Here is an 11,526-nt window from a genome sequence, read left to right on the forward strand (position 1 = left end):
ATAATACTTATTGCACATTTTTGTACAATGAATATCTTTCGAGGGTACAATGGTGTAATTTGTATATTACTATGTCAGTCAAAGCAACTTTTTTCGAATGCTGCACGTGAATTCAAAGTGACACTTATACATGACACTATTTTTCAAGATAGTCACCAAATTTCTGCAGAAAATGATCGGAACGTTCTAAAAATCATTCAATTCCTCGGCGATAGAAATCCGCTCCTTGGTGGTAGAGCCATTCTAGGACCGCTGCATGAATGTTCTCAACCGACTGCTACGAATCAGTTCCTCAACTACCTGAACAATGTCATCTGCGGTCGACGTCGATAGGCTTTTTTTTCCAGTCAGCGTCGCCCACATTTGTGTGGCCTCGGTCAAATTGCTGGCACCATTGCACTACAGGTGGAAGTGACACTGCATTTGGTTCACATTTCACCAGAATTTGCAATTTAGACTTTTTGCCAACAAGAATCTCGCTATACAGTGAACATCAACTTTGAGTACGTTTCCAGTTCCGCAGCATTCCACTCCCCCGCCCTGTAATGCTGGAACAGGCAATAGCCTGCTTGATAGGTTCCCGGGACTTACGCTGGATAATATTGTGGAAACCGCACAATATTTCAGAGAGACAACTGCCGGCCATCTTCAGGTGCTACTGTCGCGTCGCTGAGAAACGCGCCAATTTATATGCTGGCTTTCTAGAACAGCGCAGGCGCCAGCGGGGCATAACGTCATCGAAGACCAATCGTAGACAGCGTCGAATACCAGAGTCCTCTGCTGGAGAAACGGGTCGCGGTCTGCGGAAGCGCGCCGCGGCGCGGGAAAATGCGGCCGGGAGCGACGGACCCCGTTCGCGCGCGCGAGGTGTTGGCGCGCGATTTAAGCATCTGCGCTAAGGCTTCCCATCTGCGTTGAATCGGTGCGGTTGCTAATCTGTGGCTGACGATTCTTTAGTGCCGCCAAGGCTGGTTCCCAGGCTTTGCTCAGGTGAAACCCCGTGTCTCTGTTTATTAGGTCACTGCTTATACGTATTTCGACCGCCTCTTTGATGATGGAGTCCCAGTATGTGGAAGCATGCGAGAGGATCTTGGTTTCTTCATAATTCATGCCGTGTCCCGTGTCAAGGCAATGTTCAGCAACCGCAGATTTCTCTGGCTGACCCAACCTCGTGTGACGTTTATGTTCGTCGCATCTGTCTTTGGCTGTACGACACGTCTGGCCAATATAAGATTTCCCACACTGGCACGGGATTTTGTATATTCCTGGTCTCCTCAGGCCGAGGTTGTCTTTAACAGAGCCCAGCATCGATTTCACTTTTGCTGGAGGCCGGAAAACACATTTAATCCGGTGTTTCTTGAAAATTCTGCCCACCTTAAAAGACACGCCACCGACATACGGTAGAAAGACCAACCCCGTGGTGTTATCTGCTTCTTCAGGTTGTTCTTGAGGTTTGGAGCGTGCTGGTCGAAACGCGTTCCGGATCTGCTTCTCGGAGTACCCGTTCTGGGCAAATACAGAGCGGAGATGGTTGAGCTCTGCCGATAAGCTGTCCCGATCTGAGATGGCCCCAGCCCTATGCACTAGCGTCCGTAATACACGGCTGCGCTGTGAGGGGTGATGACAGCTCGTAGCCTGTAAATACAAGTCTGTGTGCGCAGGCTTCCGGAACACACTGTGACCCAAGGAGTCGTCTCCTTTTCTACGCACCAAAACATCCAGAAAAGGGAGCTCACCATCTTTTAGGCAATAGCCTAATTTTTGCGTGAAAGAGGACGACACTGTGATGCATCTGTTAAGCGTACCACAGAACATGTACTCGTATTCTTTTCTGACAATGCATCACTCTTGTCTTACAAGGGGAGGGTCTAACATCTGTATGACCGATTTTCATCAACTTTTGCAGTGACATTCTGTAGTGAAAATAAAGAGACACTCCGTAGTTTTTCAAAAAATCGAGGTTAAAGTTGATGATGAAAAATCGTAATTTCAATGCTTTACATCGAAAGATCGTCTAAAAACAGCTATATTTTTACTAATATTGAAAGGTGTTGAACCTCTGAGCACATAAACTTTCATGCCTTTTTTTTATGTAGCCCCTGGAGAGGCACTGCAGCCATCTCAGCTACGTAGCGAGTCATCAGAAAGGGTAATTTATAGGTATGACAGGGAATGACAGAGTTTGTTTGGCGCTAACAACAATAGTTGTGGCATTAGATTTTTTTCTGTGTCGGTGAAGACGGCAGGGAGATGTGACGAGGGTACCAGCAGTGAAAGAAAGAGCTATAGGCTCTTCTACGAAAGCATCCGGGCTCCTGACAAAAGCGTGACCGCTTTGTTTGTGAGTGCAGCCGGTGGCATAGCCATCAAGACGGCCCATGACGGCCGCCCCGTCTTCAGGAGGCAACGGCCAGCGGCCTGCATTCTGGAGGCGTATTGTCCACTTGGCGGCAAACTTTCACATTGGAGGAAGCCCACTATGCCGTGTCTTGGCAGGAGGTCTGGCCCGGTGTCCTAAGTATGCCACAGTCGCCAATTGTGCGGGCCTCTTGGTCATTATAGTGGACAATTTTTTGCGACTCCACGAAGATTTGGTGTCTTGGACAGAAGAGGGGAGGGATTTTCGAGGATTCGGTGGCTGTCCACCGTAGAGGACGGTCTGGACAGTTCGGGCGAGGTACGTTGTACGTTCGGCACAGAGGACAGTCTTCACAGAGGACAGTCTTCACAGAGGACAGTCTTCACAGAGGACAGTCTTCACAGAGGACAGTCTTCGTTCTTTCGGCGCGCTAGCCGTGATTCTCCGCACATCTCGGCGCGAGTGTTCGCCGGCCGCGGCGTTTGCAGCTGCGCACCTACAGCCAGCCTCCACATTACCCGTTGGGCAGTTCAGTGGTGAGCATATCGACAGCCCGGGTCTACTAGCAATCTTTATCTGTGGACTTGGTCTTCATTGCAGCGAGTCCATCTGACCTGCAGCCCTGTATTACAACCATCCTATGTCATATTGACGTTCAGCTAGCGGTTCACGATCTCGGTCAAAAAAATGGTTCAAATGGCTCTGAGCACTATGGGACTTAACATCTGTAGTCATCAGTCCCCTAGAACTTAGAACTACTTTAACCCAACTAACCTAAGGACATCACACACATCCACGCCCGAGGCAGGATTCGAACCTGCGACCGTAGCGGTCACGCGGTTCCAAACTGAAGCGCTTAGAACCGCACGGCCACACCGGCCGGCGATCTCGGTCAGTACCTTACATAGTCAGAAAGCGTCGTTGCTATTTCCACGAGGGAAGCATCGTTTTAGCTTGACCCCCCTTCCCCTTTAATAATTTTGTACGGGATAGACAGCATCTACCACCGTGTGTTTTGTTTCGTATTCGTTTTTTTTTCTTTTTTTTTAATTTGATCTCTATGCTGATTCTGAGAATGTACGTGCTGGATTGGTAACAAACTACGTCTGCACAGAGCAGTATTTCATTTCAGTGCCTATTCCTCCCGAGCATTTGAATTATAATAATTTTTTGTGAGCTGAGGGTATGTAACAAGTGTAGGAAAACTTACTGTACAATATCGGATCGAAAGTCAATAATGTTCGAGTTATTAGCGTTTTTGTGTGTTCTTGGGTACCTGGCATTCTATGAACCAGAAGAACGTGGTCGTTGATCCAGCGTTCAAAGCATTAGACTATCAGACTACTGGTCCGTGTTCGATTCCTGGTGTTCGCTTATTCCCATTCGATATTTTTTTTGGTGTGTCTGATAATGTTCTGATCATGGGAATGCCTTTCTTTCTTTCCTTTGTTTGAAGTAAAACTTCGGCAGGTGTTACTGATAAGCAAAAAAGTATTTATAAAGTACTGACAGTTATTTTACGTCGTGATACATGACACGCTACGATAGGACTTCTGTAGAAGAAGGTGCTCAACCGACCTGCAACGTGAAAGTGATACCAGCGAAATGTACCTCTCTTTGTCAGCCTTGTGATGTGTACTTCCTCAAACAGGTAAAGACTTTTACCGCACGACTTCAAAGTAATGTGATATTACAGTAGGGCAGAGAATTACAAGGAAGGTCCATAACTAGTTGTCCACGTCTGTCTTTCAAGGTATTCTTTTATATGCTTGGTACGCATCCAAATTAATATATGATTGATCTATTTTTAGCAAAGTGAATCTTATGTTTTCGACTAACAATGTACCAGAAAACATCTCAGTGTGTCGAAATTTAATTCGTGTGTTGTTCCTGGTGCGATAAGTATTTATGTCTTGCCTGTTTCTATAAATTTCACCCCACTGATTACGAGAACTCTCACCAATAGTCGATCAGTTAGGATTACGCAGTAATATACTTTAGGTGTATTTTTATACTACGTATCACGATGAACTGTCAATACATTATGCACGGTATACATTTCAAGTGAAGACATTGAAATATCTCGAAAACTACGCATCGGATGAAAAAAAGTTATAGTACCACTTCTTTTGTCTCGGAGGGGGACATCCAACGATACCATCCCGTCTGTGGGTGGCGGGGGCAACTTTGAAACCTTCAGTGGAAACCCCCATTGGTTATTGCAGATAACGATTCTATGGAAAATCGACACAAGTTTTGACTGAAACATTTTCTTCGTTTCGCCACAGATGTCGCTGTAATCGGGGGAATAGAAATGGGTACATAGTCGTAATTTACGACATGCTACTCAATGGCCCTTGAATATCAAATGGCACATGGGACCCAACCTCCACGCTGTAACAGCAAGCGTTCTCAGAAATAATAAGTTCACAAAGGTACATGTATCACATTGGAACAACCGAAATAAAATGTTCAAACGTACCTACGTTCTGTATTTTAATTTAAAAAAACCTACCTGTTACCAACTGTTCGTCCAAAATTGTGAGCCATATGTTTGTGACTATTACAGCGCCATCTATCACAAAGCGAAAAAAGTGGTCCAACTAAAACATTCATATTTCTTTACGTACTACACGAGTATGCAATAAAAAATGTGGGTTCCTATTTAAATAACGCAGTTGATATCCGTTTTACCTATGACAACGCCATCTAGTGGGCCAACCATTGCGCCATCTGGTTTCCCCCTTCAAGCTAGACGAGTTTCGTTCTTTGTAGTTTTTTCGTTTGATGCTTATTTCGTGAGATATTTGGCCCGGTCACTATCAATGGACCAACTTATATATATATATATATATATATATATCAACACAGAAGAACCTACAGCATTCGAAATTAAGCACAGGGTGTTTATAAATTAGTTGTACAAAAGTAACCGTTAGTTGTGGAAAGGGTAAATAACTTGCAGAAATGTTTGGCACAGCACTGAATGCAGTATATCTTCAAATTTTATTCCCACCTAACACAGTTAGTCTCTATTTTGCAGGCAGTCTTTATTTAAACAATTTGAGACAGTAGCTCCATCCAGTGTCCGCCATGAGGTCCGTAGTCCAACTGACCTAGTACACAGTACTGCCACCAGAGTGTACTTTCATTCCATGGCGATCTGGGGGAAAAATGGCGGGAAAATGACTCAGCCTGTGCTGGGCTCCTGGAGAGAGGAAGGAGTGTACTTTATTGATTTTCGAGAAATTTATTTAGGGATGGATTTGCCATAGTATGTTTATTGCACTGATACAAAACACTCGACCTGACGTGCTTGGGGGTCACAATACACAGCATACAGACCTGCAAACTACTCGTAAATCACCGAAAAAATGCAGTACACTGATATGCAGACACGCAAACAATTCGTAAATTGTGAAAATAATGCATGTAAAACGCTCTGCAGACACGATCACTAATTAAAAACTGTTGAAATAATGCATTACAATGATACAGAGACACACAAAACACTCGTAAATTACTGAAATAATGTATGATACAGCCTACAGACCTGCTCGCAAAATAATGCAACAGACACGCAAAAAACTGGTAACTGTCAAAATAGTGCAAGTAAAAGGCTCCACAAACACGCTCACAACTCTTAAACAGAAGAAAATAATTCTGTGCACAAACACCCAGTACACATAAAAAACGCTTTTAAACTAGTGTCAACCCCGATGTATCAGCGAACTGTTCCAACGTGCGCATATGTCGACACCACAGACACCACACGGGGGCTTTGCAGCCCACGGCCTGCAGGTGAAAGTAGCGTCTATTTTCGGTATACAGTTCGAGTTCTTTGAGTGTTATATTGGCATCACATGTCTACGTAAATAAGAGCCAAGTCACCTCATGGTGCGCAAGCCGGGGGGCGCATTTACGCTGCTCGCACACACGACACACTTCTGGGCTGCTCGCATGTGTTTACTGTTGCTGGCACGACACCTCTCTACTTATGCATACTGATGTCACAGGTCGCGCTGTAGAAATCCGTTCCACTGCTTCTCAGAACAGCATAGGGTGCAATCTTCCTAGTGATCCTAACAGGACGTGTGAGCTGCATCTAGCCATGCACTTGTTTACCTCCCCAACGTGGCTGACACATCGCCGCAAAATGTTCACGTGGTGCACGAAAATAGCCCAGAATAACAACGATTGCATTCTTCGTGATGGTCCCAACAAGGCACCCAATCCATCACGTGTTACCCTTCCTGGAAATCGTTAAGTCCTGCTTTGAACAAACATCTCCAAAACACATACGTTCTCACCGTTATATAGAGGCTCCTATGCCCCAGCACAAAGGATGTCTTGTGGATGAATGGAGCATTCTGATTGGCTCTTACTGAATTTACCCCCACATCACAGATGTTGCCGGTGTGGAAGCAAAAAAAAAAAAAAAAAAAAAAAATGGTTCAAATGGATCTGAGCACTATGGGACTTAACATCTGAGGTCATCAGTCCCCTAGAACTTAGAACTACTTAAACCTAACTAACCTAATGACATCACACACATCCATGCCCGAGGCAGGATTCGAACCTGCGACCGTAGCGGTCGCGCGGTTCCAGACTGAAGCGCCTAGAACCGCTAGACCACCGCGGCCAGCCACTATCTGCCTTTTTCTCTTTGCAGACGAGTCTTTCAGTGGCAAAAAACTATTTTGTACAGATTGCCATATTGCATTAACAGTTAAACCCTGCAAAAGTGATCTACAGATCGTCAAAAACATCCCACGTATTCACTGTGTCGCTGTTCAGTGCCGACGGAGGAAACTGCCGCTGTAAACGCGGCCCATGACCGCAGCTATGGAAGAGCATGTCAACCATAGAGAGAGGCCAGCCAGCCTTGGATGACCCCACATCCCAGGAGAATGCTATCCATACTCCCAGTGCAAACACTCGTTGTATCGAATCTTCTCAAATTTCCGCAGAGTATATACGCGACACACGCGGTGCCGAAGGCAACTCAACGCAAACTGGGTATTATTTCACCTGCCCAGGGGGAGCCGCAACTGAAATCGTCATAAGTCATAAGTAGGGTGACCAGATGCAATTGTTTAAAAAGGAGGACAAACAGCTTCAAAGAGGAGGACAAAGGAAGAAAAAAAGAGGACACATCAAACGGGTCAACTGTAGATGCGGATACCACCCGTCAGCTTTGGACAAGTCACGTGACTGCTGGGAATTACCTGTAAAACTAGTAGTTAACTTTTATTGATGGTCAGGTGGTAGTTAACTGAGCAATATAAAAAAATTAAAAACATTGATTGTGGTGACGGTGTGGCGTCACTTGATTTGTTATGTCAACAACACGGAATTCTTTACAAAGCGAGAAACGTAAGACCTTTCACCTCCCTTCATTTGACGCACAGCTACCAACATCTACAATTCAAGAAGCAGCTGACGACATGTAAACTGTACTTTAACCTTCCGAATACAAATAAACTGAATGGCTATGAAACAATGAAATAAAACCATGACAGTTAATCTGTCGAGTTATTTCTTACCTTTATTGGCCACTGAGACGTTCGTTCCAGCTCCACAAATCTTACATTCCACTTCAAATTCATTTCTCCCTTTCTTAAAGCCGGCTATTTGCAGGAAAGGACATCAGAAAAAGTACACTTTCGTTTAGGCATAGCCAAATATTTTACGTAACTCACTCGGTTAAAAATCACACTCACAAATCACACGTGCACTACAGCAAGCCAAGCCAATACAAAGCGAAGATACGAAACGAAAATTTTAAATAATCGATATTTGCATTCGCTTATAGCTCGATCAACGATAACATCGACGATCCTGGTGCCACTTACTAACACCGCCTTCGTGCGTGTTTATCACGAAGGCTGTGCCAATAGTTGAAGTATTTAAGAAAAGAGCAATAGAACGGGACAAATTGTAAATTTAATTGTATTACGCTCAACTTTGCGAAAAAGCCGGACACTGTAAAAATCCGCCCGGACCCCGGACAAAGAGCGAAGAAGGAGGACATGTCCGGATTAATCCTGACGTCTGGTCACCCTAGCCATAAGCTTTCTCGGACTCTCTGAACTGATGTACAAAGGATGGGCAAGCCCCATCTCAGAACAAAGGCGTTACCGAAAAATGATCAAATGTGTGTGAAATCTTATGGGACTTAACTGCTAAGGTCATCGGTCCCTAAGCTTACACACTACTTAACCTAAATTATCCTAAGTAGAAACACACACACCCATGCCCGACGGAGGACTCGAACCTCCGCCGGGAGCAGCCGAAAGGCGTTACTGTTTCTGGCTCCGACCTGTTTGCTTGCTGCTACGCTTTCTACGTCCATCTCCAGAATCACAATAATACTGGGAACCAGACACATATTGATCACTGTAACTAAAATTAAATATTATGATTGCTGCCGTAGTCTGGCACCGAGCAATGTACAGGATATGTCTCCTCTTTACAACCGTGGTTCTGTAACGAATTTCAGTACCTATTGCGCACATAATAAAAAAAAAAAATCTTTCATTTCCCTTACGGCTACCGATGTGCTGAATCTATACCTCCCTGGAGAGTATAGAAAATTTAAAATGTGCCCCTTTCCACACTTAATCCGTTAAGTGAGTATTTTGCGTGCGCAATGCTCTCTGACTCAGTCTGTAATTTCCCCTCGCACTGCGCGTTGGAGTATTTGTACTCTAAAACCGGTCAAAAATCAAAATCGCAAAGTTGCTTTAAAATCCTTTCAAACGTGTTAACCTTCGAGGTCGACAACATGCCCGTCGTTCGGCAGCCAGAACCGTTCACTGGCGCCACCTGTTGCAGAATCAGATACAAACCAGACATAGAGTGAAATAAGTGTGCTCGTCCGTGGGCTCTTGTTTGTGACATTTGTTTCTCTCGCTTATGTTGTTAAGTTTAAATAAAATCACCTACTGAATATGGGGATGAAAGACATATACTTTATCTTACATTGTACCTTAACTGTTTTATTGTTTAAATTTTATATTTGTAGACAGTATTTCTGTGACTATATTTGTTACTTCAAAATCTCGATGTACCAATGTTTTTAGTTACCAGTCAGGTCATGTCAAGCCATATATCTTTCACAGGCTTGAAATTTAGACCGATGTCAGTTATTTAACACAATAGCATAGTCCGCCCTCGTCCGCCATTTTGTTTCTTATTCATTCGAACTGAAATATCAGATTAGTTAAACCATTGCATCATGGCAGTTTTTCGCTTATTCTGTTGTAGTCTCTTTGGGTAGAGTCAGGAAATTTACCACAAGAGGTTTATACGATGTTCTGAACCAATTTAAAGGGAAGAAATGGATGAGACGTTTTCGTTCATGGAAGAAAGACTTGCAGAAATGTTAAAATGTCCAGGTGATCAAACATGTGTTTTATGTCGTGCTTTGTTATATTTCAAAAGTGATTTCAAGAAACAAAAATGGACAGCCACTAATTACAAATATGAGCGTCTCGTGCAGATAAATGAACAATGTCTTAATTCTTCTATGGAACTACGTTACTGGTCTGTGGAACATGCACGAAATCAGGGACGACCTCTGAAAGCATTCCAAGAATTAAGTGACGCAGCAAGCGTCGAAAAATTCAAGATCTACGACAGTAGCTGGTTGTTGGGGAGATGACACATCCAGAAGATTATTTGTCGACTCAGAATGCTCGGATCTCTGGCCTCAGTGTGCTTTTAATTAAACGATTCAAAGTAATCCTGGAATTGGTTTCGAGTGGCAACAGTACTTGTGCTGAGAAATTTGATACCTTTTCTCGTCAGACTGAAAAAATGTACACAGATCTGTGTGTGACCAACTCTTCACAAAGTTTTAATGCATGGTGATGAAGTTATGTGGGTTGTAACATAGATGTAGTACGCAGATTGTTACTAAGTTCAGACCCATGGCTAAATGGCTCTAAGCACTATGGGACTTAACATCTGAGATCATCAGTCCCCTAGACTTAGAACTACCTAAACCTAAATAACCTGAGGACATCACACACATCCATGCCCGAGGCAGGATTTGAACCTGCGACCGTCGCAGCTGCGCGGCTCCGCACAGAAGCCCCTAGAACCGCTCGGTCACAGCGGCCGGCAGTTCAGACCCATATTTAAGTTCTAGCAGACCACAGCGTCATAAGAAAAGTATCTCATTTTCGCAAAAGGCAATCATTCTAATGGTCGCAAGCGCACCGTCTTTACCTCTAGATGAAAATGAGAGGAACGAAACTATAGAGGGAAAAAAAAATGGAAACGAGCGTTTGGCGTCATTGGCCGGGAGGCCCCTTACTGTGTAGGTCCGGCCGCCTTGGTGCAGGTCTTATTACATTCGACGCCACATTGGGCGACTGCGAGCCGGATGGGAATGAAATGGTGAAGTCAATGCAACACCCAGTCTCTGAGCGGAGGAAATCCCCGACCCAGCCGGGAATCGAACCCGGGCCCGCAGGACGGTAATGTGTCAAGCTGACCACATTTTTTTTTTTTTTAGTTGATCTCATTTTGTTCTATATTGTTCGTTGAATTTGTTCGAGGCGGACGCACGATGACACTCGTTCTGGTTGCTCGTTGATCCGTTCACTCAGTTTTTTTTTATTACAGAGGGTAGCTAAAACCTCTGACCGAACACGCTGAGCTACCGTGCCGGCGACCACTCAGCTATCGGGGCGGACACTATAGAGCAAGGTGAAGGTGTCTAAGAGGATGATGGCCAACAAAAAAAATTGGCTCTGAGCACTATGGGACTTAACAGCTGTGGTCATCAGTCCCCTAGAACGTAGAACTACTTAAACCTTACTAACCTAAGCACATCACACACATCCATGCCCGAGGCAGGATTCGAACCTGCGACCGTAGCAGTCGCGCGGTTCGAGACTGCGCGCCTAGAACCGCGAGACCACCGCGGTCGGCTGATGGCTAACAGTTTCACACTTAATAAAGATATATTGTAGTAGTTTGCATGCCAAGTTCGAATATTTTTTAAATAAATACATAATTAAGTTCAAATAATTTCACTTCACCCCAATGCGAAAAAATGCCTGAAATAATTTTGACCAGTTTTTCAGGGCAAATACTCCTCCGAGCGTTGGTTGGCACAGTCGCGCCACTTGCCTCGCTCACTCATAAAAACATTG

General features: G+C 44.4%; 1 protein-coding gene across 1 annotated transcript in view; it reads right to left on the reverse strand.

Moving 5' to 3' along the window:
* Positions 1 to 11,526, reverse strand: part of LOC124799205 (odorant receptor Or2-like) — a 96,563-nt gene that overhangs the window by 34,716 nt on the left and 50,321 nt on the right. The window lies entirely within an intron of this gene.

Source organism: Schistocerca piceifrons, chromosome 5, assembly GCF_021461385.2.
Source record: "Schistocerca piceifrons isolate TAMUIC-IGC-003096 chromosome 5, iqSchPice1.1, whole genome shotgun sequence".
NCBI classification, from domain to species: domain Eukaryota; kingdom Metazoa; phylum Arthropoda; class Insecta; order Orthoptera; family Acrididae; genus Schistocerca; species Schistocerca piceifrons.